This window comes from Vanessa atalanta, chromosome 2, assembly GCF_905147765.1.
Source record: "Vanessa atalanta chromosome 2, ilVanAtal1.2, whole genome shotgun sequence".
Taxonomy (NCBI): Eukaryota; Metazoa; Arthropoda; class Insecta; order Lepidoptera; family Nymphalidae; genus Vanessa; species Vanessa atalanta.
The window spans coordinates 980,101-1,005,338 of NC_061872.1; the positions used below are offsets into that span (position 1 = coordinate 980,101).

Sequence of the window (25,238 nt, forward strand, 5' to 3'; positions counted from 1 at the left end):
GTGGAATGTGAATGTGGAAGTCACACGAAGCGGACTTTTACGAAGTAATGCCTTTTTCCACGGTTTTTTTATTTATTCCATCCGGCATTTTTATTTCTGAATTATTTTTTCTATCATAATTTCTTTTTTTTTTAAATTAATTTACTCATCTACCAAAAATCTATAATGAGAATTTGTCAGCTAGGTTAAATATACTAGCGACCGTTAGCTCTAAAGATGTTACACGCTTTTGACTACAAAAATAAATAAATAAAAAATGATTTTAGGGCTTTTTGTAAATATATCCAAGAAGACGCCATCAGGCTTAAAATTTTTCAATTACAATATATGCAACAGATTTCACCTTTTTTTATATATTTTGTATATGAACCAGTTAACCAATTTACATAGGAAATCCCTCAGTTTCAGCTGTTACGGATTTTTTAGGAAAAACGCTACCATCAATAGTAGCTTTGAATTTAAAATAGGAGGCGATCCGTCTGCATCGGCAATTTATTACATTGTGAAGGAATGGCGCAGAAAATATATCAGGCTTCAAACTCTAAATCCATTTACATAACAAGCTGCGGAATATGAGATTACTTACGATCTAGTCACAGATTCTGTAACACTGTTTAAGTAGCTTAATAAAAGCGAGTAAAATGTTTTACTTAATTACTGTATTCGTAAGTATGTATAATACATGTGTGTATTAATAGGCTTTACATATGTACGTATCGATCTATTCGTAAAAATGGCGCTCCACTACGTTATATTATTGTCGACGTGTGTTAGAAGGATTAGTTCCACGCTTTTTATCGTCTATAATAGAATCTTATGTTGATTATATGAATTTATGAAACGGCTGGTTATAATTACTTAAAACCTCAATACGCTACCAACATTGAGAACTAAGATGTGACACCGGCTCACTCACCTTTAAATCTGGAACTCTTCAATACTGAGTATTGCTGTTTGGTTGGAGAGTATATTTTGAGTTTTTGGTACCCAGGTGGGCTTGCACAAAGCCCTAACAGTATATGTGTCATCATAATTGATTTTTAACATATCACAAGAGAGATCAAAGTGATTTCTTTCAAAGAGCTGATGGTTACGATTGATTTGATAATGTCAATTATTTCCGGTATCGTCTTCAGCATGTCATATAACTTATGATAAATCTTTAAAATTTTCCATTTATATTACTATTAAAATCAATACAGTTTGCAAAAGTCCTGCATAAAATATATTGTTGTGAAGCATGTTTACTTTTAATATATAAAGGGAATGGAATAATGGAGACATCCGTGATACATTCACATCTACATTCCATAGACTGGCTTATTAAACATTCCCGTCCCAATACAGAACTAAACATTTGCTTTTAATAATTGAAAGAGCTATGACAACAATTAGGTGGCAAAACCTCATCCAATATAAGCGATGTTTATTACAAAATTTTCTTCGACCAATTATTAGCGAATTTAACAACAGATGTAAATTCATGGCTACAATATAAACTTCGAATTTCAAAACTGCTAACGTTCTAATTGAACACAATAATATCATAACTGTTCGTTGTGCATTACTAGTTGTGGCTTAATGTATAAACTGAGACTACGAGTAGATCAAAGCTTTGAAAGTAGGTCATTGAAATATTATTCCGTCAGGTTGTCTTCCTAGCACTCAAGCAAATTGCTGACCTATCAACTGATAATACAATTACCGTTCAACTAGTATTTGTATTTCGTAAATGTTATACGATAAATTAGTTTCTTAATGTTTTTTTCTTTGTTCCAAAATATTCTGTTTTCAAGGACTGATGGATGAAAATGGGTCTTACAGAATTACCATGAACACAAAAGATTTTCTTTGCTTATACTTTTTGTCGCAACTGTCAGTAATACAACTGGTATCTTGGAACTTTAAGGTCATGTTCATACTATCAAGAAATCTAAAGTAGATTTCAGTGAAAATAATAAATATTGACTATGACTAATAACATTGGTCTGAAGAATTAACATAACAAAACAAAGTTCTAGATAAATTCATGACACGTTCGAAAGGCCCAAAAGATCATTCTCATCGAACATCGAACTATCAATATTATGTATGAAAACGAAAATGTTATTTTAGGTATTCCCTTTATCAAGATTAGCTAGCAATCTTCCTGATCGTGTATTTGTTATTTTAATAACAAAGGAAACTGATTACTTAGAATGCACTTGAAGAGGACAGAGAAAAGAAAATAAAATACTGGATATAAATAGCGAAAGCTGTACTTGAGCACCAGTATTCTTTGCAGAAAATTAAATTAATATGTTCAAATTAAGCTAATTTCAAGTCTATACAAAGATCAAATCTCATGTGAATCTGAATTCCCTAGTGGCTAGGCGTATTACAAAATAAACCATGACAATACTGATTACAAGCGAACGTTGTAGTAGAGCCAATCACGACTCACATTCTCAACAAACGGGATTTGCAAATAGATTTCAAGTTGATGTACGATTAGAGAGAACGATACACATCCGTATTTTAAGGTCTCTGTTTACGATAGAAGCCGTTAATAGTTGTTAACCGACTCATTCACCACTGAATACAAAACCGAGTGATACAAATTAATACTCTTTAGCTCTGGGATAACTGTATTAATTAATAGGTAGTACTAATTAACTTTAATAAAATCTTACCACCAGGTCAATAAAGTACTAATTACTTGCCTGTTTGTTAGAATTATTACTAAATTTCCAGATAAAAACAACTTTTTAGATATTAGCCTCTATTTAACGTTGTATTCTCGTATGCTCAAATCACTTTACATTTGGGTAGACGATTGCGAAATAAGAAACAGACGATATTGGACCCAAAGCCATATAAAATAGAAGCAAAATTTTTTTGGCCGATGCAAAAGCGATTCAATCGTACCGGTTTTATGAGATGTGAGTTACGGAAGAAGGGAATAAAAGAGATTTCATTTTCTAGTTTTAATTTTTACCCAGACAAACCACAATCGAGGGAGCCGGCAACGTAATTAAGCACGTGAAGAGGGGAGACGGCTAGAAGTACGGCTCTTATAGGATTTTAATTATATTATCTGCAGTAAAGTGATAAGGAAATCTCGACCTGGTTTCAACTACTCCAATAAACGCAGGTTAATGGACGGTGACTGATGTTAATTAGACGGAATTTAGGGTTAACGATCAAGGTTAAGGGCTTCTAAAGTATAAAGAGTTTTACAATCGTTAGTAATTTAAGATTTATGTAGCTATACTAAAAAACTAATTGTTCTGCTTTCTCGTAACTTTAAAACGATCGGTTACTGATATAAGTGAAAAAACAAAAAAAATCTTTATTCAATATAGAAGTGTTTACACTTGCTTATTGATTGTCAAAAATCTACCACCAGTTCGGAATTTAACACCTCGGACCTGAGAAGAACCGGCGAAAGAAACTCAGCGGGATATTTTTTTTTTTTCATTTTGCATGTATCTACAATAATAATTATATTTTAGTTATATTGAAACAGTACAATAAGCATTCGTAAAACACAGATACCAGATCTTAATATATTCAAAACAGGTTAAGTATTTTTTTGTAATTTTATCCAGTAAACGTCATAGCCATCTAAAAATTTAAATATTTCCAATGTCCATAATTATTGAAAAGTATATTTTATGTTTAAAATTATTGCAAAAAACTTTAAATATTAACAGACAATATTGGTCTTTTCTATTTGAATGAAACACTTAATTTAGAAATAAAATTGCTTCAATAACCTGGTTAAGGTTTAATCGAACCAAAAAATCCATTAAGATACGATATCCATCAATGTCAATCGACTACTTTCTCGAACATTTACTACAGCAATTTTTCGTTCGAAATTATTACCTGATTATATTTCTAAATTTTTTGCTCGTATTTGTGCAAGCCCGTCTGGGTAGGTATGTATCACTGATCTCATATTTTACCGTCAAACAGCAAGACTTAGTATTACAGTGTTCCCGGTTGAAGGGTGAGTGAGCCACTGTTAAGAGTACGATTACGAGTACGAGTTCTATCGTGACACCAGTGCTGCAGAAACAGCTCGAAGGATTAATGATGTATAAGGCGCTGGTATCACAAAAGAAAGCACGGTACGTTTTTGGTTTCAACGTTTTCGTTCTGGAAATTTTGACCTTCAGAACCAACGCCGTGAACGGCCGGAGACCAAAGTGGAAAAGAATTAGAGGCTATTGTGAAAGCGGAAAGCGAATCCATCACAAAACACTCCAGAGACAGCTGCAGGCTTCGGGGTAAGTGATAAAAGTTTAAGAGTAGATGTGTCAGTCCAAACTGCCTTGAAAGAGTTATTGATTCTCGCCTCCATAGTTTTTTTAGTAAAGGGATCAAATGAACTACCTATGAGATGGCAAAAGTGCATAGATAACAACGGTGCATACTTTAATTAATTAAATATATTTTACAAAAAATAATGCCTTTATATTCCTCCCGTTCAAAGCGCCAATTTTATATGTAACGACCAAAAAGATAGCTGAAATAACTTAGTAAATAGCACGTGTATGTCCAAGTAACACCGAGTTTTTAAGGAGCTAAAAATATGTTTAGAATTCGTCTCATGTTTTGAAATTTTTCTCTAACGCTGAGGTTTTCTTACAAAGTTTTCCTTCACCGCTGAGCATGTGATGAATTGGAAAAATAAATTTAGTAGAAATCTTTACCCAGCGGTGGGACGTCTACAAGTTCCATTCTCTATAAGTATAAACGTGTACAGTATAAATAAATTGTAAAGTGCGCTTGTCAAAAATATATCACGTAGGTAAATTTATTTTATAACGATAACTAATTTCTTAGTTTATATTATTATAGTGATTTATTGTGAATATAGATAAAATTTTTTTACAGCCAATCCGACACAAATTTTATTTTTAAGCGTATCCTAGAAGATGCATTTTTTAAGCATTTTTAATAACTTTTTTTATAAATTTTTTTCGTTAATCCTGGCTAAACTTCACGAAATACTTAGATACCATCACAGTACAGCCATTTTTTGTCTTCTGCAACTCATTTTAATTAATATACGATGAAGATACGATTAAGATAGGGTTAACCTAAAACACGAACCTTCATCGTATCGACTACGATTCGATGAACGTTCGATCGAATTTTTGTACATATCAGAAAATGTTACGGAGTCTATGTTTCTCTTATTAAGTTGTTTTTTTTTATGGCATTGATTACCGGACGAGCATATGGGCCACCTGATGGTAAGTGGTCACCACCGCCTATGGACAAAAGCGCTGTAAGAAATATTTACCATTCCTTACATCACCTATGCACCACCAAACTTGGGAACCAAGATGTTGTTTCTCTTGTGCCTGTGTTATTGTTTGAACATGTTATAGATTTTGGGTATACAGAAAACGTTAAATAATTTAATTACTAATGATTGTAAAACTCTTTATACTTTAGAAGCCTGATCGTTAACCCGAAATTTCGTCTAATTAATATCAGTCACCGTCCATTAACCTGCGTTTATTTGAGTAGAAGCCAGTTCGAGATTTCCTTATCAATTTTCTGCATATAATATAATTAAAATCCTATAAGAGCCGTACTTCTAATCATCACCCCTCTTCACGTTCTCAATTACGTTGCCGGCTCTCTCGATTGTGGTTTGTCTGGGTAAAAATTAAAACTAAAAAATGAAATCTCTTTTTATTTCCGTCTACCTCCCACATCTCATAAAACCGCTACAATTGAATCGCCTTTAAATAGGCCAAAAAAGAGAGTGAGAGAGAGTATTACAAGTATATGAATCAGAAACCACACACACCTAATGATACTAAAAAGGTGAGGATTTTTAAAATAGCATTAGCAGCCTGTAAATTTCCCACTGCAAAAGGTTTGGAGCATATTCCACCACGCATTGGAGCAGAATGCGGATTGGCGGAATATACAATTGGCAGAATTTCGTTTAGACACATGCAGGTTTCCTCACGATGTTTTCCTTCACCGCCGAGCACGAGATGAATTATAAACACAAATTAAGCACACAATTAAACTATAACAATACTAATCACGGAAGTACAAAGTGGAGTGGAGTTAATCATGGATTACGTTCTCAAATAACAGGTCTTGCAAATAGATGTGAAGTTGATAGCAGTTTATTACCAATGGTAATAATCTGAGCCGAGATGGCCCAGTAGTTAGAACGCGTGCATCTTCACTGATGATTTCGGGTTCAAACCCAGGCAGGCACCACTGAATTTTCATGTGCTTAATTTGTGTTTATAATTCATTTCGTGCTCGGCGGTGAAGGAAAACATCGTGAGGAAACCTGCATGTGTCTAGTTTCAACGAAATTCTGCCATATGTGTATTCCGCCAACCCGCATTGGAGCAGCGTGGTGGAATATGCTCCAAACCTTCTCCTCAAAGGAAAAGGAGGCCTTTAGCCTAGTAGTGGGAAAATTTACAGGCTGCTAATAATTAAAAAAAAAAATCACCAATGCGCCACCAACCTTGGGAACTAAGATGTTACGTCCCTTGTGCTTGAACTTATACTGGCTCACTAACCCTTCAAGCCGGAACACAACAATACTAAGTACTTCTGTTTGGCGGTAGATTATCTAATGAGTGGGTGGTACCTACCCAGACGGGTTTGCACAAAGCCCTACCACCAAGTATATAAAAATAATATTCAAACTTACGTAAATTAATTATTATATATTAATAATATTGTTCTATCTCTGGACGCATTTAAAGAACATACATACATATATAGGTTTTAATTAAATTTTCTGCGATTAAATTCTTTTATACGAAGTTTCCATGCCTAATATCCAAGAAAATAAAGCCTAAGCCAGACCAGCTCGTGTACTATTAAAGTCAAAAGCCTTTATGTGTTCAGCTTAATGATGTTTGACTTCAATGTTTAATTTACCTCGCATTATGTTGTCTATTTACGTTTCAAACATTTGATCGCCACCTGAATTTTCTTGGAAATAAAAGAACACGTGTTCCATGACACGCAATACTATAATAATGTACGTATTTTTTTTTTTACGTATAGTCGTAATAGATTTGCGTAATGTACTATTATTTAGGTTTCTTCTATAATGACTTACGTTCTATTTTGAAGCCTTTAGAAAATGCGAGGTTATAGAATAAGTAGGCTAGACTTTTCCTTTGTAAGTGATCATGGATTTCATTATTTCTGAATAGAAGTTCAGAATCCAAAGAAATTCTGATTTACTTTAATGAAAAAAGGGTCCTCGATCGATTGTGGTCGTTTTAGCCTTATAATGGCATTGTAGTGGTTTGTGGTAGTTAATCTAATATAAAAAGAGCACTTTAGATAAGTACCACAAAAACATGTTCATAAAAACGATTATCACAAAAAAATTAGCACATTATGTTCTTCCAGAAGCCATTTAATGACTGTAATTAAAATATTAAAAAAACATACGTCATAATTGTTTTTTTATTGTAAGTATAAATTTAAATATATGTCGCAGCGTCAGATAATTAAATACTTTGATTGTAATATCTTAGTTTTGAGATTTGATTCTGGATGACCAGTGAAGTCAATCACTCTTTGTCACGTTAGAAAAACATAAAAATGGCAGTTGTCAAGAAGGATAAGACAGATGTGGTCGCGGCCAATGAGATATTGTAAAAATATATATATATATTTTATAAATAAATATTGTATCAACCTATCGATTTGTTGTATTATTTGTGAACATGTATGACGAAGATGGTAACCCCGAACCAAACAATATTGCCTGCTAGCCGTTATATATATGATTACTATACATAACTTCAAGTGCTTAAATATATACAAATATGAATTAAAAATAGTTACTGTATAAATGTACTGTGTAAATGTAAAGATTTTTTTTTTGATGCCATTGGTTGGCGGACGAGCATATGGGCCACCTGATGGTAAGTGGTCACCACCGCCCATAGACAAAGGCGCTGTAAGAAATATTAACCATTCCTTACATCACCTATGCGCCACCAACCTTGGGAACTAAGATGTTATGTCCCTTGTGCCTGTGATTACACTGGCTCACTCACCCTTCTAACCAGAACACAACAATACAGTTTACTGTTATTTGGCGGTAGAATATCTGATGAGTGGGTGGTACCTACCCAGACGGGCTTGCACAAAGCCCTACCACCAAGTAAAATGCTAACTTATTAAAAATCTTAACTTAAATAACTTGATTAATATAAACAAAGTAATCAAAAATGATGTTAGCACTCACCACTCTAACCCCCTTGGGTCCCCCAAAGCATCGTGAATAATTATTATCAAACTATACACGAAAATAGTCTCCGCAAAGACTGTACAAGATGAATAGTTTTATTGTGCATTAAATTTCCAGAGTACGAATTCCAATCAACTGTCGTTTCCGAAAAAACAACCACGAACAAATAAATTAAATTTCACAGCTATACAAATAGGATTTACCAAATTTCGGATTGATATTCCGTTATAATAATTCAGTGCTATTGTTCTTGACGAATTTGTTTTCGGTGTATATATATCGGACTACATTTATCCGGGATCGTATCTATAAATCAGTTTTATCGGGGCTTTTTACTTGCAGTCTATAGCTTTCGTTGTACGCTAATGGATGTGTTGTTTTATGAAATATGCTATAAAAATTCTGTTCTTTTTACTTTTGGATAGAAAAGGCTTGCCATTAATGAGCATTTGAGGACATTTAGTTAGGAAATGTTTAAAAAATGAGAAATAATGTAAATAGGTTGTGTTTTATTTCTCTAAATATTTCACTATGGTACAATATTACGATTTTCAATCCTTTAGGTTTTTTTTTTTTAAATTCAAATAGTAATATTATATTTTAATGAGACGAGTAGTATCTACCGAACAGTTTTAGAATACCTTGGTGATATAAGCTCAAAACCTACTTCACGAGAGTTTAGATTTAAAGAAACATTTAATGACGACCTCCGTGGTCGAGTAGTGTGTACACCGGTTTTCATGGGTACGCCACTCCGAGGTCTCGGGTTCGATTCCCGACCGAGTCGATGTAGAAAAAATTCATTAGTTTTCTATGTTGTCTTGGGTCTGGGTGTTTGTGGTACCGTCGTTACTTCTGATTTCCATAACACAAGTGCTTTAGCTACTTACATTGGAATCAGAGTAATGTATGTGATGTTGTCCAATATTTATTATTATTATTTATTAGAAGATTTTTACGCTCTCGTGAAACATTTAAAGGCTCCATCTATTTAGCGGCACAAATGTTAAAATTTCACTAAAAACAGGAGGATTAAAATTACAAGGTCAGGTCAGGAAAAAAATGGCTGCTCAACTGAATATTGTCAGCATTGAGTTTTTAGTAATTAATATGATTGTTACTTTTGGCGCACTGCTCAAAATCCTGCTCATTATGATTAATTTACGCTTGTAATTGCTTGTTTAAAAATCATTTCATGAGCAGCCGCTGGTTTAAATAACATAATTATACTTTAAATAATTGAAAATTTATGACCGATTCGGATTTTTTTGTGCGAAACCAAATTTCATAATTAGGGCCGCCAAATAGATGCAGTCACATTTAAAGTCAGTTTTATTAAAGAAACTCATAAAACAAGAATTTTATTTAGACATCGTTTTCAAACTCGACTTTGAAGAAATTTCACCGAATACACTTAATGTCGAGATCCGCGTCAACGCTGTCGTTATCACTGATCGTTTAAATTAAAAGCAATTAAAATATTATTCATTGTTCCTATCCCGATTCACTTCCCTAGTAACCCTAATGAATGAGATTAGTCCTGTATCACGGTCAACCACCAATTTCCATACATAAATCTACCGCTTCAGTGGCACGCGATCGCAACATAACTTACAAGCATTGCGACATCTATGACAAGTGCCACGTGATTTATTTTGAAATCTACATTGTTTGATACTATTTCAGTCGAATTAATGTATATTTTATTTAAGTTAAATGCCTCATGTACTTTTTTATATTTGAAACTGTTAACAATTGTTTAGCCTTTCATGAAATTTTGAGTTCTTTCGATTGCTTAAAATGGAACACAACTTTTATCTTCGTTGTGTTCAATTTTAATGCAAGCTAGTTAGTGTCACTCGGTATGAAGGAAATGTAAAAGTAAATGTAACTCTGTGTAGGAAGTAAATTAAGAAATATATATAAAAAAAGCCTACGGAAGTATACTTACACTTTTATTTGATTAATCACAAATAACCTCCAAAATCATAATTCGTTGTTTTCATCAGTTCAGAGAAAATAGTGATATTTAGTACTTTGTTGATCAGACATAATAACCCTAATTTAATTAATTTATTAATCTATTTCTTTACTTCAAACGATTTTTTCCACAACCCTGTTATCAAAACAATATTATCTGTATAACATTAATAAATAGGTCTATATATTATTATCTGACTTAACCTTGGACAAGAAATACAACCTCATTTATTTTAGAGTGCTTTTTTTTCTAGTTAGAAAAGTTTGCAAGTGTAACGTGCCAAATACCGCAGAGCAATTTTAACTTAGACGAAATAAAGAAGTTCGTTTTTAATCGTTTGGACTTCTTTAGATCTTGACTTAAGAAAGAACCCCATTCGTATCTCACTCGTGAACTTTTGAAAAACGTTCAGTCGCCTACTATACTATTGATACGTGTGATCTGTAAATGTTATAGTTTATTTCCTTCTCTGTCGTGTCGCGTTTATTCTTATAGAGAAACAAAACACTTGACAGTTGTTTGTTGATATAATCATGTTTAAATTTTTTTTAGGTTTAAATATAGAATATATTATTTTAATTGATACCACTTGTCCTAGTTTATCTAGTTAATCTATCATCAAACACAAATCCTTTGTTTTTCTAGATTTTAAATATTCAAGAAACATTATATGTCTTATAGTTGGCGGCAGCACATTGGCGATGTAAAGTAGTTTGTTGGGACGTAGATAATTCACCAGTTATGTCTTTTGCTTGTCGAGGTTCAGTAACGATTGAAAAAATTGCTTATATTTATCGAAAAATTTTAGTAAGTAAATAAGAACTCCTTAGTAATATGTTGCTTGGCTAAGGCTTCTTCTGTAAAGGATACGAAGCTCCAAGGCGCCACTTAACTACGGGCTGTTGAAAATGTAAGTCTACGAATTTATTCCAACACAAACCCGTTTTCTTAGAAAAAGGGAAGAGATTCCTTCTCTTGTAATTCTCGTGAAATTTACATATATAAAATTATTGTACATTGAAAGTGGTTCGGTGTGGTGGTATTGACTGCCTCGTTGTTCTATGGCTACAGATCTCAAGGTCCAGGGTTCATCAGGTGGGGCCGATAAAAAGTTATTGCGTTTTTCTATGGAACAAATCTCAGTAACAACCAAAAACAAGAACAGGTAATATTACCATCAATATTCAGACTGTAAATTAAAAATTACATTTTTATACAATAATTATATTTTTCTGCGCATCTCTGGACACATATATCAAAATAAAAACGAATACAGATTTTAATTAAATTTCGTGCTCCCAAACTCTTTCGGTCACGTGGGATTTGCCGTCCCAACGGATTACGAGATCCTTTTTATGGTATAAGTTGGCAGACGAGCTTGTAACGACTCATGGTAAGTGGTCACCACCGCCCACAGACAATAGCGCTTTAAAAATATTAACCATTCCTTACATCACCAATGCGCCACCAACCTTGAAAACTAAGATGTTGTGTCCCTTGTGCCTGTAGTAACAATGGCTCACTAACTCTTCAAACCGGAACACAACAATACAGAGTATTGGCGGTAAAATCATCAGATATTCGATCTGGTGCCTATCAGACGTGCGCAAAGCCACTACCACCAAATAAATGTGCATCTCTGGACGCATATATCAACATACAAACGATTATAGATTTTAATTAATTTTCGTGCCCTTAAACTCTTCCGGTCGTGTGGGATTTGCTGTCCCAACGGATTACAAGAGTGAGACAGTACACCTGTGTTTGCTCACACAATTGTGAACTATAATATGTCCTGTATTGCTGGCGAGTCTCCCTTGAGATTAGCCACCGTGGCCGAATCGATCAGGCCGTCATCATCAAAATTAGTTCGATACTGCCGGAAGAACATGCTTCGAGCATCACTTGCGAATATCACAAGCGTTTATTATTTAAAAAAAAACTATATGCAACAAATAATTTTTTTTATTATACATTACATTAGCAGCCCGTAAATGTCCCACTGCTGGGATAAAGGCCTCCTCTCCCTTCGAGGAGAAGGTTTGGAGCATATTCCAACACGCTGCTCCAATGCGGGTTGGCGGAATACATATGTGGCAGAATTTCGTTGAAATTAGACACATGCAGGTTTCCTCACGATGTTTTCCTTCACCGCCGAGCACGAGATGAATTATAAACACAAATTAAGCACATGAAATTTCAGTGGTGCCTGCCTGGGTTTGAACCCGAAATCATCGGTTAAGATGCACGAGTTCTAACCACTGGGCCATCTCGGCTAAACAATTAATTATTCAAATATTTTACAAATTTCAGCTTTGCAAATTCACTAACTTCTTATTGCGAATAATATTCTAAAATCGTTTCAAAAGTTTTACATCTGCAGTCAAACAGATTAATTGACGGAGTATTTCATAAAATAATCCCATATGGTGAAATTATAAATGGTTTTAAATGATTTAATTTTATATATATTACTTTGTGCTATAGATAATGTGCAAGTCCGTCTGGGTATATTGTACAGCCAAACAGCAACACTTAATACTGTTATGTTTACTGTACTGTATTTAGTACTGTTGTGTATGTGTTTAAAAGGGTGAGTAAGACAGTGTAACTACAGGGTACTCAACTTAGTTCCCAGAGTTGGAGATGTATCGGCGATGTAAATAGTGCTTAATATTACTTCAGCGCCAGTTACTGGTTACGTGACATAAAATAATAAAAAAAGTGTTCATTTTTTTACGACGGTATTACCTTACAAATTGCAGTTTATTTAATAGATATATGGTTGTCGCTAGATTATTTAATTCATTACAATTTCGCAACTGAGCCGGGTATATGACGGAAGTTACAAAAAAACAAGTAATCTTTTTCTTAGAATACGTGATAATGCAATACAAATTGGATCCTGAGTTGGTTTCGAGTGAAATGAGTAATCCTGGTATTTTAACCCGTATTTAACATGCACAATTATGAAGCTATAGAAAATTATTGTAAAATTAATTAAAACACTTTTACATGTAATTGTAGAGACAATGAGAGAAACAATTTACAGTCATCGAACAATTAATTAGACTTCATTTCCTATCAATATTTAACTGACAAAAACCCGTATGACAGGAACGAAATTAATATAATAATGATAATTGTGTTTAAAATATAATAACTGTTATTTCATTAATTGTCATTGAACTCATAGTTTTTTTTTTATTAATCTAGTCTATGATTTCAGCATTATGTTATCTGTATTTAGCTATAGCAAAAAAAGTGTAAAGCTAATATGAATGTTAATATACTTTTTGTAGACCACCAATATATTTTTTATGTCATTGTTTGGCGGACGAGCAGATGGGCCACCTGGTGGTAATTGGCCACCACCGCCCATACACAATGGCGCTGTAAGAAATATTAACCATTCCTTCATCGCCAATGTGCCACCAACCTTGGGAACTAAGATATTGAGCTTGTGCCTGTAGTTACACTGGTTCACTCACCAATAAAACCGGAAAACAACAACACTGGGTACTGCTGTTTGGCGGTAGAATATACAGAAATATTAGGAGTAAAAAAATAAATAGTAGTAAATGAAAAAATAAATTTATAACTATTTTGATTTATTTTATTTATTATATTTGATGTGTTGTACAATAATTGTAAATTGTCTTGGATCAGCATTTTTATATATTTATAAAAGAATGGTCAAATGGGCTAACGGCTATTTGACAATAAGTGGTCGCCGTTACCCCTAGATGTTGGCACTGCAAGAAATATTACGAACTAGCTGTGCCCGCGACTTCGTTCGCGTTTGAATTTAACAAAAAAGTTATTATTGTAGCCTAAGTTACTCCTTATTACATGAGCTATCTGCCAGTGAAAGTCCCGTCAAAATCCAGCCGTTCCAAAGATTAACCAGACAGACAAAAAGTATTATTTATGTATACCGTTTATACATAAATATGCATTTAATAAAATGTTTTTTTTAATAATACATACAAACATACACTCCAATTATATTATATGTATAGATAGATGTACCGTTCATACAATCTGTTTCATCTTACAAATTTTATAGACTCAACATTTTAAATGATAATAAAAAATAAATGTTAACTTTTAGTATATTAATTAAATATTGTAGTTCTCCGTAATATATAATCTTTTAATTAATTTTAATTATTTTAACACGATGTGATATTATTGTGTAAAACAAAACTGCATTGTTTTCTCGTGTATAAATTAATTACATAATTATTACAAAGAAGTATATTATTAGACCACGATTTCGGATCGACAAACTTAAAGTACATCCTATAGATAAGTTTAAACTGTATTTAAAAAAAAAATAAGGCGTATCATATAGTACATGAATACAAATGTGGTGAAAAATCTTGGTGTTATTAAAAGCTCATACAGATTACATAAATATAATTTTATACTATCACAAGTGGATTGATTTTTATTGAAATTGAGGAACTACTGATTTTCTTGCCTGTTCTTATCGGTAGAATTAACATTTGGTACCAAATTAACCTTGTAAAATGTCAATTTGGAAATGCTTTTGTGAAGTATAATATTGACTTTGTTGATTATACTACATTTTTTTATACCCATTTATTTTAGATTTTTAATATACACAAATTGTTGAAACAAAAATATTTAATCAAGTTAAGCGTTTATATAAAAGCCGAGACAGGAATCTTTATCGACTGCAGAATTTTACACCCTTCAACGCTAATCCTGAAAGTGTTCAGCGAATGTAGTCCAAGCATAGGTTTCTTGCTGGCCATGTTCCAAAAGCATTATAAAACTTTCTGCGAAGCTAAGTAGGTAGTAATAAAATATTAAAGCCAGCGAAATGAGAATCAGCCAAACCCGTCGACTTGTTTAAAAAGTAAAAAGTTAAGTAATGGCTCATTAATGTCCCACTATTGGGCAAAGTAGAAAACTGGAGATTATTTTACAACCAGTTAGTTGTAACTAGCTACTTGGATAAGGACTTTGCGGGACACGTAAGCTCGTCTGGGTAGGTACCACCTACTAATCAGATATTCTACTGCCGAACAGTAATAGTTTGAAGAGTGAGTGAGTCAGTATGTATGTATGTAGTTATAGAAACTTAGAATTAGATATGATATAATAAATAGACTGAACTCGATGGAACAACTAACATTTTCTTATTTGTCTACCCATAGACAGCGCGCAGGAAAGAGTAAATTATATGAAATATTTTCTTGGGAAAAAGATGAAATTCGAACAAATATTTTTATTTTATAGACAATGAGATGTCAATTTAAATAATAACATTTAAAATAAACGTTATATTATTTGACACTTGAACTTGATTCCGAACTTGTATGACTTTCAATTAACTTGATTGGAAATAACTGATATACTAATAAATGCATACATATTTGTATATAGTTTAGAATGTGAGGCCAAATCCCCAGATATCAAGTTATCCGTACGTCTTTCACGGTTATTGATTAAAGCGTCGAGTCGTGACATCAACAAACAAACAAATGTTAGAGCCAGAGAGAATTGGATTAGCAGTTTATGAAGTGAGAATGTACAACATACAACCTTTCATCTTATTAGAGTCATAACATTTATAATATCGTATATTCTTAATTATACACACTATATATTTATGCAAATTTTCTTCTATATGTAGTAAATAAATTGTAATTTTTTGTTTAATAATGTAAGCTGTCAATTTAATGTGATCTACGAATAGAGACAGTGTTTGTGTTCGACCATTAAATAGTAACTATGTTGATACTCTTTAACGGTCGATAATATAGTATGCTGCAGTGCCAGTGAGCCGAGATGGCCCAGTGGTTAGAACGCGTGCATCTTAACCGATGATTTCGGGTTCAAACCCAGGCAGGCAGCACTGAATTTTCATGTGCTTAATCTGTGTTTATAATTCATCTCGTGCTCGGCGGTGAAGGAAAACATCGTGAGGAAACCTGCATGTGTCTAATTTCAACGAAATTCTGCCACATGTGTATTCCACCAACCCGCATTGGAGCAGCGTGGTGGAATATGCTCCAAACCTTCTCCTCAAAGGGAGAGGAGGCCTTTAGCCCAGCAGTGGGAAATTTACAGGCTGCTAATGCTAAAAATGCAGTGCCATCTTACGAAAAATTACATTAAAGCTACTACATCGATGATGTAGTAGCTGAAATTCCTATTAAATAAAATAGCCTGTGGTGTTCGGCCTTTACAGAAGCAGGCCTTTTGAGAGAATGATTTGAAGCTTATTCTCACTTGCTGCCAAAATACGGGTTGGATTTCTCCAGATACCCTTCATCGTCGAATACGAGATGAATGAATTATGAGCTTAAATCAATCAGATGAAAACCCGTTCAGTCAGTTTCACTCAGATATCTGGGCTCATCAGTTTTGTTAATAACTGTCATGATTTGTCGTATTGCTTTCGGTAGCAAAATATGATTGGATGGAGCCCAGACGGGTTTGCACAAAATCGTACCACCAAGAAAAAATAGCCAAAATATTTAGAAGAAAAAAATCTTCATTGGAAATAATAAATACTAGCATGCGATCTGTATCGATTTGCTTGGTCATTAATTTTAACCCAAACATACTTTGAATCATTGTAAATAAAAATTAGCGTTGTGCTTCGTATTGGTCTTGCTTGGTAGCCTACATTGCGTGTTAGATTCTTGGTAAAATTTGTTTGGAGTTTTCTCTCTTTATCTGCATGTAGTAATGACATATGTTGAAGATTTTGAATTATTTTATGTTAGTCGATATAATTATGTCAAAACAAATTTACTCAATTTAAATATTATTGATTTACTTAAAAGAACAGCGATTGTTCTGTTGATGGAATATTTATATCTTATCTATTTATAGCTAAGCCTTTTGTCCCAGTGATTATGGGACGATGGCTGCACATAAGAATCAGTTATAGTTTCATTTTGAAGATCTGTAGCCTTAGATGTGCAGAAAAATAAAGAGTCTTCTTGATTGAAATTTACTAAATTATTATGATTTAACAAAGAATTCGTTTTAGACAGTGGAAATAAAGTTACTGGCCGGAGAACGGATATATAAAAAAAAATATTAAAAACGTGCGATCCTACTATGCATACGTTGTTTTTTGTTGTGTTTTAATAAAAAAATATTTAATAACTTTAAATAATGTCCGATCAGTGGTGAAGATGTTTTAACACAACGAGAGTTTATGAACACGTTTATCTCGAAACAAGTAAGTATTATTTTTTAACTGCTGATGTTAAAAAAATAATATGACAAATTACTATGACCTTTTACACTAAAAATGAATACTTCAGTATGTTTGCGGTAGTGGTTTCATAAAATGGGAATGTTTATTAGGTCTGACCGTTGTTACATCTCCTGTTCCTTCTCTTACACAAGACAAGCTGTCTACTGAGACAAGAAAAGCTGCACTGATACAGGTAGAAGCCATGAAAGCTATCGCAACTCCATCGGAACGAGCAATAATCGACGAAATTTCGTTGACAATTGAGATGCAATCAAACAACCACCCAAGCGCATATTTTAATGACGGTCCCGGAGATTCTGGAAAAAAACTTTGTGTTCCAATAACTCATCAACCTTCTTACATGATCATGATATACGTGTATGACTGGTATCGCTGCAATACTTTTTCCTGGTGGGCACATGGTTCATTACCGATTCTGTTTCCCATTGAACTTGACTGATGAGTCATCGTCTGGCATCACATACACTAGTGTCAATGGTAACATGTTCAGCGCAAGTAAGCTGATCATATGGGACGAAGCGTCAATGGCATCATCAGCCTCTATAAAGGCAGTTGATCGATTTCTGCGTTTCATCAGCTGCACTTATCATCTGCCATTTGGTGGCAAAGTCTTACTTGGAACTGATTGTCATCAAGTTCTGCCCATGGTGGATCTCAACATCTCAGAACTTTTACCTCAGCACTAAAAATTAAAAATTGATTCAATAGCCATCCTGCTTCGCAGCTTGATCGTGATGCCTGATGAACGGAACCGATTGCAAGTTATCTGGATGGGAGATAACTATCTAGTTCTTGAAATTCTTTCTGGCTCAGCTAAAGGCGAACGAGTGTTTTTGCTCCGCATCAATCTCATACTTTCAATAACAACGTTCCTTTTTCTTCTGAAGCGTCATCGAGTCCCAGTCAAAATGCCATTTGCCATGACAATTGACAATAGCTAAGAACAAAATGTCAACTATACGTTGCAATGTCTCGAGTCCGTTCTGAAAACTCACTTAAGATACAAGTTGACAACAACTCGCAGCACGGTGTTATTAAGATGGAGAGGGACCAGAAACGTTGTCGTATACGAGATGTTACAATAAGTCCAATGCATACTGTATTGACCATTTATTAAACAAATTATTACTTTTAATTTAAAATTACAATTTTATATTTGTAATTTGTGAAGGTTTATTCCAAAACAAAATTAAATCAAATTGTTATCGACAAACTCCAGTTCTAACTGAAGTTATGTTATACTTAACATTAAAAAAAATATTTAAATAAGGTTTCATAATTTTGGCGTCAAATGTAGATGAACGACTTGCAGTTAACAACGAACTTAAATCATAACTAAATCTGTCCTAGGTTAAAATATTCCTAAAAAACCTTTTGAATAAACGTGAAATTTCGTAACCCACTATTTTAGAATAAAATTTAAAACAAGAAAGCCTTTTTTGAAACCAGCTTTTATTTAATCTAATATTCTACCTGACCCGGATGGGGCTATGGGCTATGGGCTTTGACAGCGTATGGAATGGTACTTTTTCTTGGAATACTTTTTGGCTTCCATCGAAATCCATTCCATCATGTGTCAAACTTATAATAATTCTGTCACGAGATTTTACTTTACTCTTTGACTTTTAAAAAGAGATTGGTTTTAATAAATCAAGATATAAAATATCATTTATTCTGTAACTTGTTTCCACCTGCGTGTGAGAGTCAGATGTTTTTACTCCTGATAAACAAACAAAAAAAAAAGAAGAACTGACTTTCGCATTAATAATATTAGTAAGGAAGTGAGGGTTGTAAAATTTAAAATGATAGTGAAGTCGAAGTCATACGTTCACGATAAGCGTAGTTAAAGTAGCGTAAAACTAGTATACGTGTGACATTTATTTCGTCATAATAGACAGACATCGACAAGAATTTTCCATTCCGATGCATCGTTATGCTGATTTCGTTCTGGTAATACTCCCTGAGCATTTTTATACCTACCTATTTAACATAACGTTATATTACGGTAAGTAATTCTCACTTTGGTTATTATAACGTCTTAATAATGTTTTCTAGTGGTGCGTCTGATATGATGGATTGGAATTCTTACAGCGCCGAATTATTTCCCAGTAATATAACTGTGTAAGCGTAATATCAATATTTAATGAGCGATTTAGGAATCGGATGTCAGGCATATAAAAAAGTAGCTTATGTTTTTCTTTGGAGTTCAAGCTTGCTTCATACTGCATATCATCAAAGTTGGTTCAGAGGCTTGGGTGTGAAAGAGCAACAGACATACAAAGTTTCTTTACATTTATAATATTAATTGGTTATAGCAAATTTTAAATCTATTCGTTTAATAAACTCAAACTCAAACTCAAATTGAGTTTTTTTTCGACCACCTAACATCAGGTCAAAAAAAAACGATATTTCCTAACTTGTTGTAAATTAAAAATAATGATTGAAATTTTTTGTTTTGTGTTTTATATAATATTAAAAATGTATAATATAAATTCACTAAATTTATCTTACGAATAATCTTCCAGTGAGCTTATGTTACAGATGGCGCCACTGTCGTTTCAGAAAAGTTTTACAACTGCAGTCACACAGCTTAATTGACGGAGTACTTTAGATACTCCCAAAGGGTGCAATTTAAAATACAGAATTTTTAAAATTTAATGTTAAATTTAATTATACAATTTTGTACTCTATTAAAATAACGAAAATATTGTGTTTTATTTAATTAAAACTCGGTAGCAGTTGTTATTAATATTAATGAGATTTTTATTTGTATAGATTATTCGTTACGGAGTTACTCTCAAGTGACTGGACGGATTCTTATTTAATTTACCGTTGAAATTGATTATGACGCGAAATAAGATCTATGGTTTATTAATCGCCGTTGTTTTAGTTAGAATCCTTTACCATGGAAATGAAAATTATTTAATTTCTCCTTTAGTTTAAACTAATTGTAACTTCCCGTAGCTTGGAATTTGTCAGTGTTACGATTGGAAAACATATATACACTTTGCTTTAGTTTGATCTCTACCCGTTCGAATTATCAGAGTTGACGACGCTGTTCTATTAAAATTGAGAGTATAAATTTGACATATTAGACATTTCATCTGTGCTTAAACATTACGTGTATGTTTGAATCCAGCGCAGCTGACTAATCTCCGTTGACAAGCCGACATTTGCTAAACCGTCCAGGAGGACATCCCTTTTTTAATCATCCTTTAAAAGCGAATTGCTTATATTTAGTTAAACTTTATTTACGTGTAGCAAAGCTGTTCACTAGTCAGCGTTTTCAGATTTGTATAGTCATGAATATGTATAAAATTGTAACAAAATCTGTTATACATTGGTAACTTAGACAACTCTTTTATTGAATCAGATGTTTCCCAAAGGAAATCTATATAGAGCCACACAATTTCATGTCTCTAACTTAGTTTCGTGAAAATATTGAGAATGGCGTTGCATTTTTATTTGTTGTGGTTTGTAGTTTATACTGCTTCGAAGGTATGGAGATTTTGAAATGAAATGTTAATTTTTTTATTTTTATGATATAGGTTTGCGGACAAGCAAATCGGCCATTTGATGGTAAATGGTCATCACCGCTTATATATTCCGTACATCACCAATGCGCCACCAACCTTCGGAGCTAAGATGTTATGTATGTGCTTGTAGTTACACTTGCTCAATCACCCTCCAAACCGGAACACAACAATCAGTATTGTTGTTTGGTAGGAGAATTTTTGATGAGTGGGTGATAATTACCAAGATGGGCTTGGGTTACCCTAACCTACCACGTGTTTGTTAATTTTAAGACGAAAAATGTGCGTGTATTCGTGTACGCGCTTTAGAAGTCCTATTCTTCGGCGTAATTGAAAGCAGTTTTTAAATGCATGTAAAACATAACATCTCGCAACATTGGTGGCGCGTTAGTTACGTAAGAAATTATTCAAATTTCATACGGCGCCAATGTCAATGGGTAGTGGTGACCACTTACCATCAGACACCCTATTTGCCAAACGTCCACCTACCGAAGACATTAATAAAAATATGACAATTTATTTTCAAAGGAGACCCTTTAGTGTAGGATACAATAAATAATATACTAGTAAATTCATAACACATTTTAAAAATATGAATATTACCCGAGAAATAATTGTATTTTATTATCATTCCGAATTAAAACTTGTTAGTTTTGAGCCTTCAGAAGCCAAATTGAGCCTAAGTTATTTTAGAATAATATCAAAGCTGAAATAAACTTTGCCATAAATACTTAATGTAAATACAGGTACATGTTTACATTGAAGTCTTAATGAGCATTTCGAATATATAATACTCTAACTAAATTAGGGACTAAATACGGTACCCAACTCAATTCTCTTTGTCAAATAAATTAAGTCCAATGAAGTTTAAGTATGAATATAAGTAAATATTAAGCGCAGGATTTTTTATTTATTTAAATTATTCAAAAATGTGTATTTTTAGAATATTTTATACTATTCTAGCGAAACGCGCTTTACGTCTTCACGGGTTAAATTTAAATTATAATTAAACGGAAACATACATAATTGCACTCAAAAATAATTTAGCTATCTAACAGTGAATAATATTTGGAGCACTTTTTAATAATATTAGTATAAGTTATTGTTATTTTGATATTAACAAAAGTTTGTTTATGGTACAGGTGGCAAACGAGCAGACGGCTCATATGATGGAAAGTGATTACAACCGTCCATGGATGTCACCGAGAGGTTTGTAGTTGCGTTGCCGGCCTTTAGAAATGAGTAGGCTATTTTTTTGAAGGTCGTATCGGTTCAGACAAATTGCCGTCGAATGCTGATTGTGTGGTAGGCTGTGCGGAGCAGAAAATCGTACTGTATAGTTTTTCGCATATCGAGGTGGTAGGGTCTTCTCTTCAGGTGATACCTAAAAGTATATCTGATATAATTTTACCCAAATATTCTCGTCAAGTTTTAATTAGAACAGTCGCAACAGATCGTCAACTTAGACAAAAATCGTCACAACTAATTTGGAGGTTTTACCGTAGTTTGCAAGAACAACGATAGACAGTTTGAAGTGTACACAGTGAACCATCTTATCCGCACCCATTCGACTGTTAAACAGGGTTGGACATTGAGATAGATTGATGACCTGTCTTTGCCAGACTTAGGGCTTTTACAAACGCGATAAGAGTCAGCATTGGCACAGAGTGTTAGATATACATATCATTGTTAATATTTTTTTACAGCTTATTCATAAATAATAGTTTAAAGCGTTTCCTAATTATTTATCACCTTCATTAAAAAAAAAAAAACCTTTATACAGTATGTAAACCAGTTTATTTGACTTGAAATCTGTGTAAAACAAGTTTTGCTAAGTTCACGCAAGGAAGTCGTGATCAGGGAGATAAGATAAATAATATATTAATTATGAAAACTTTTTACGAAAAAAACTGTTAATTTAATAATTAAATTAGTGATGATCGAACGATAGCGGAATTCTAGTTACGTTAACCTAATCCTAATGTTTTCAAGTTACCAAATCTAAAAATGCGTGACCTTATTATTTACCATATACAAATTTGTAGTTACTGTAATAACTTGACTATTCTTGGGCCTGGTGGTCGGCTTAAGGTCACGGATCTCGTGGATCTGGTTTGAAACTCCAGGTGATACAACAATATTAATTAATCTCATTAAAATTATCATTTTCAGCTTTTGGTGGACATATGCTCTTCTTAGGTGCGTTAAATCTCTTTAGGTTCTTTGCAGCAGGATCCCATCTTCAGATAATAATTGATTGATTAATAATAATTCGTCAAATCAGTAAAATTAAATATATCCTTTGACATCGTCAGTATAGAAACACCCTTATAAAATATAGCTTTACCGTCCAATAGACCAGACATTGTGACGTAAGGGGTACGATTTTATGGTAAAAATTACAAAGAGTAAAGACAACTATTTACTTCATAATATACATAGTATATACTAATCAAAACTGTCTGTCTTTAACTGCCTCCTTAGTCTAGTGGCTGGATATAAGGCCGCACATCCCGAGGTCTTGGGTTTAAATATGGGCCAATGAAAAGTCTCCTGTGATTTGATTTGTGAAAGTGATTGGTCTCCTTTGAGATTAGTCACCGTGGCTAAAATTGGTCAAGACAACATAATTACTAATTAAAATCAATTTGAGTTGGAAGTGTTAATTAACAAGATTAAATCAAATTAAAAGCTACCACCTATTCAGAATGCAAATTCTACCAAAAATGAAGAAGAGGTACAGAAAAGGAAATAGAGGACTTCCATCTCCCTCTCACAATCGGGCCAAGAACTATATTATAAAAACAAAAAATGCGTGACTGAAAATAATCATGAATGTATCAATCATAACTGTTGCATGTTGAACAGAAATAAGCATTTATATTTTCATTCTAACAATAATATTTGAATCTAGATATTACGTAATTATTGAATAAAGGGCAAGCTTGAGTAATGGTTAGCCCGTTAGGCCGCAGCTCTCAGAGTCCCGAGGGTTCCGATCGAAACAATAAAATTTTTATGGGTACTTTTTAAGTATTATTAATGACTTATTTAACAAAAAATCTAAAAAAATCACATTTGAGTTTCAATAAAAATACCATTAACTAATAATTAATTTTTTTATTAAAATATAACTCTTATTTAATATTATATATCATTAAAATAAACATCTCGCAAAGTTAATTAAAGTATACTTACTTATAATTTTTGCTTAAGACAAAACCAGAAATAGTACGAAAATTCATAAAACTCATGCGATGGATAAACAAAACACATTTTATAAAAAAAAAAAAACAATATAAGCTACAAGCATGCCATTTGTCTGAGTCCAACGAGGGCAATCCGGGAACCCCGGAGTCCGGGAATTAATCGACCTATTTCCCCGCCGGCGACTGTACCACGACACGACTGTATGAATTAGTTGACTACGAATCACACCATGCTGACCAATTATACCTTCCTTTTATCTCGTTCATATGACCAGCGATACAAATTGTTTTTATAGCACTTTCATAGTAATTCCAGATTGTTCTATGGCAATACAAAAGTGCAAAAAACCGTATTACTTTAGTAACAGTTGTGATTATCTTTTAATGTTAATTAGGAATTATTTCGAATAAAATACTGTCGTTTTATTGAACAAAGTTCTTTTACGCGGCTTACAGTGAAGTGAACTGGCAGAAATCGTCTTATAAGGAAAAAGTGTTATACCCCAGGCGACCTTACCCTCTCTTTCTCTATGTCTCTGACTTTTTCTATTTTATATGGTTTTATACAATATTATCTATTTTTAATTGATTCTGGACTTTTAATAACTTACGTAATTTTCATTTGATTATTCTTTAACGTTGTTAATTTATTTCATTGTGTAACACACAATACATAATAATATAGCGAAAACTATTTCGTTCCAACCCACGTGTCCCACGACATTTCTGATTGTTTTTTGTCTCTACGGTTATTCATAAGTTAATTTGGCTTCAATAAATTAAAAGTTCCAGTCACAGCTCATCATTTTAAAAGGGACATATTTTGTTATTGTGCAGCTGTATCGAGCCAAAACACATCAGGAGCAACTGTGTTCTAGTGAGGAGAGCTAAATTTGAATTATCAAATAATTTTAAAATAAGAAGGACATTTTTCGCAAGTTAAAGAAAAATTTAATTTACACCAAAGATAAATGCGACGCTACATTTCCGG

General features: G+C 33.1%; 1 long non-coding RNA gene across 1 annotated transcript; it reads left to right on the forward strand.

The window, feature by feature from the left end:
- The first annotated feature begins 11,935 nt into the window (after window positions 1-11,935).
- LOC125075751 lies at window positions 11,936-17,769 on the forward strand. The gene is made up of 3 exons (XR_007120241.1): window positions 11,936-11,946; window positions 14,371-14,376; window positions 17,642-17,769. It is a non-coding gene; the product is annotated as an uncharacterized LOC125075751 (long non-coding RNA).
- Window positions 17,770-25,238: the final 7,469 nt, after the last annotated feature.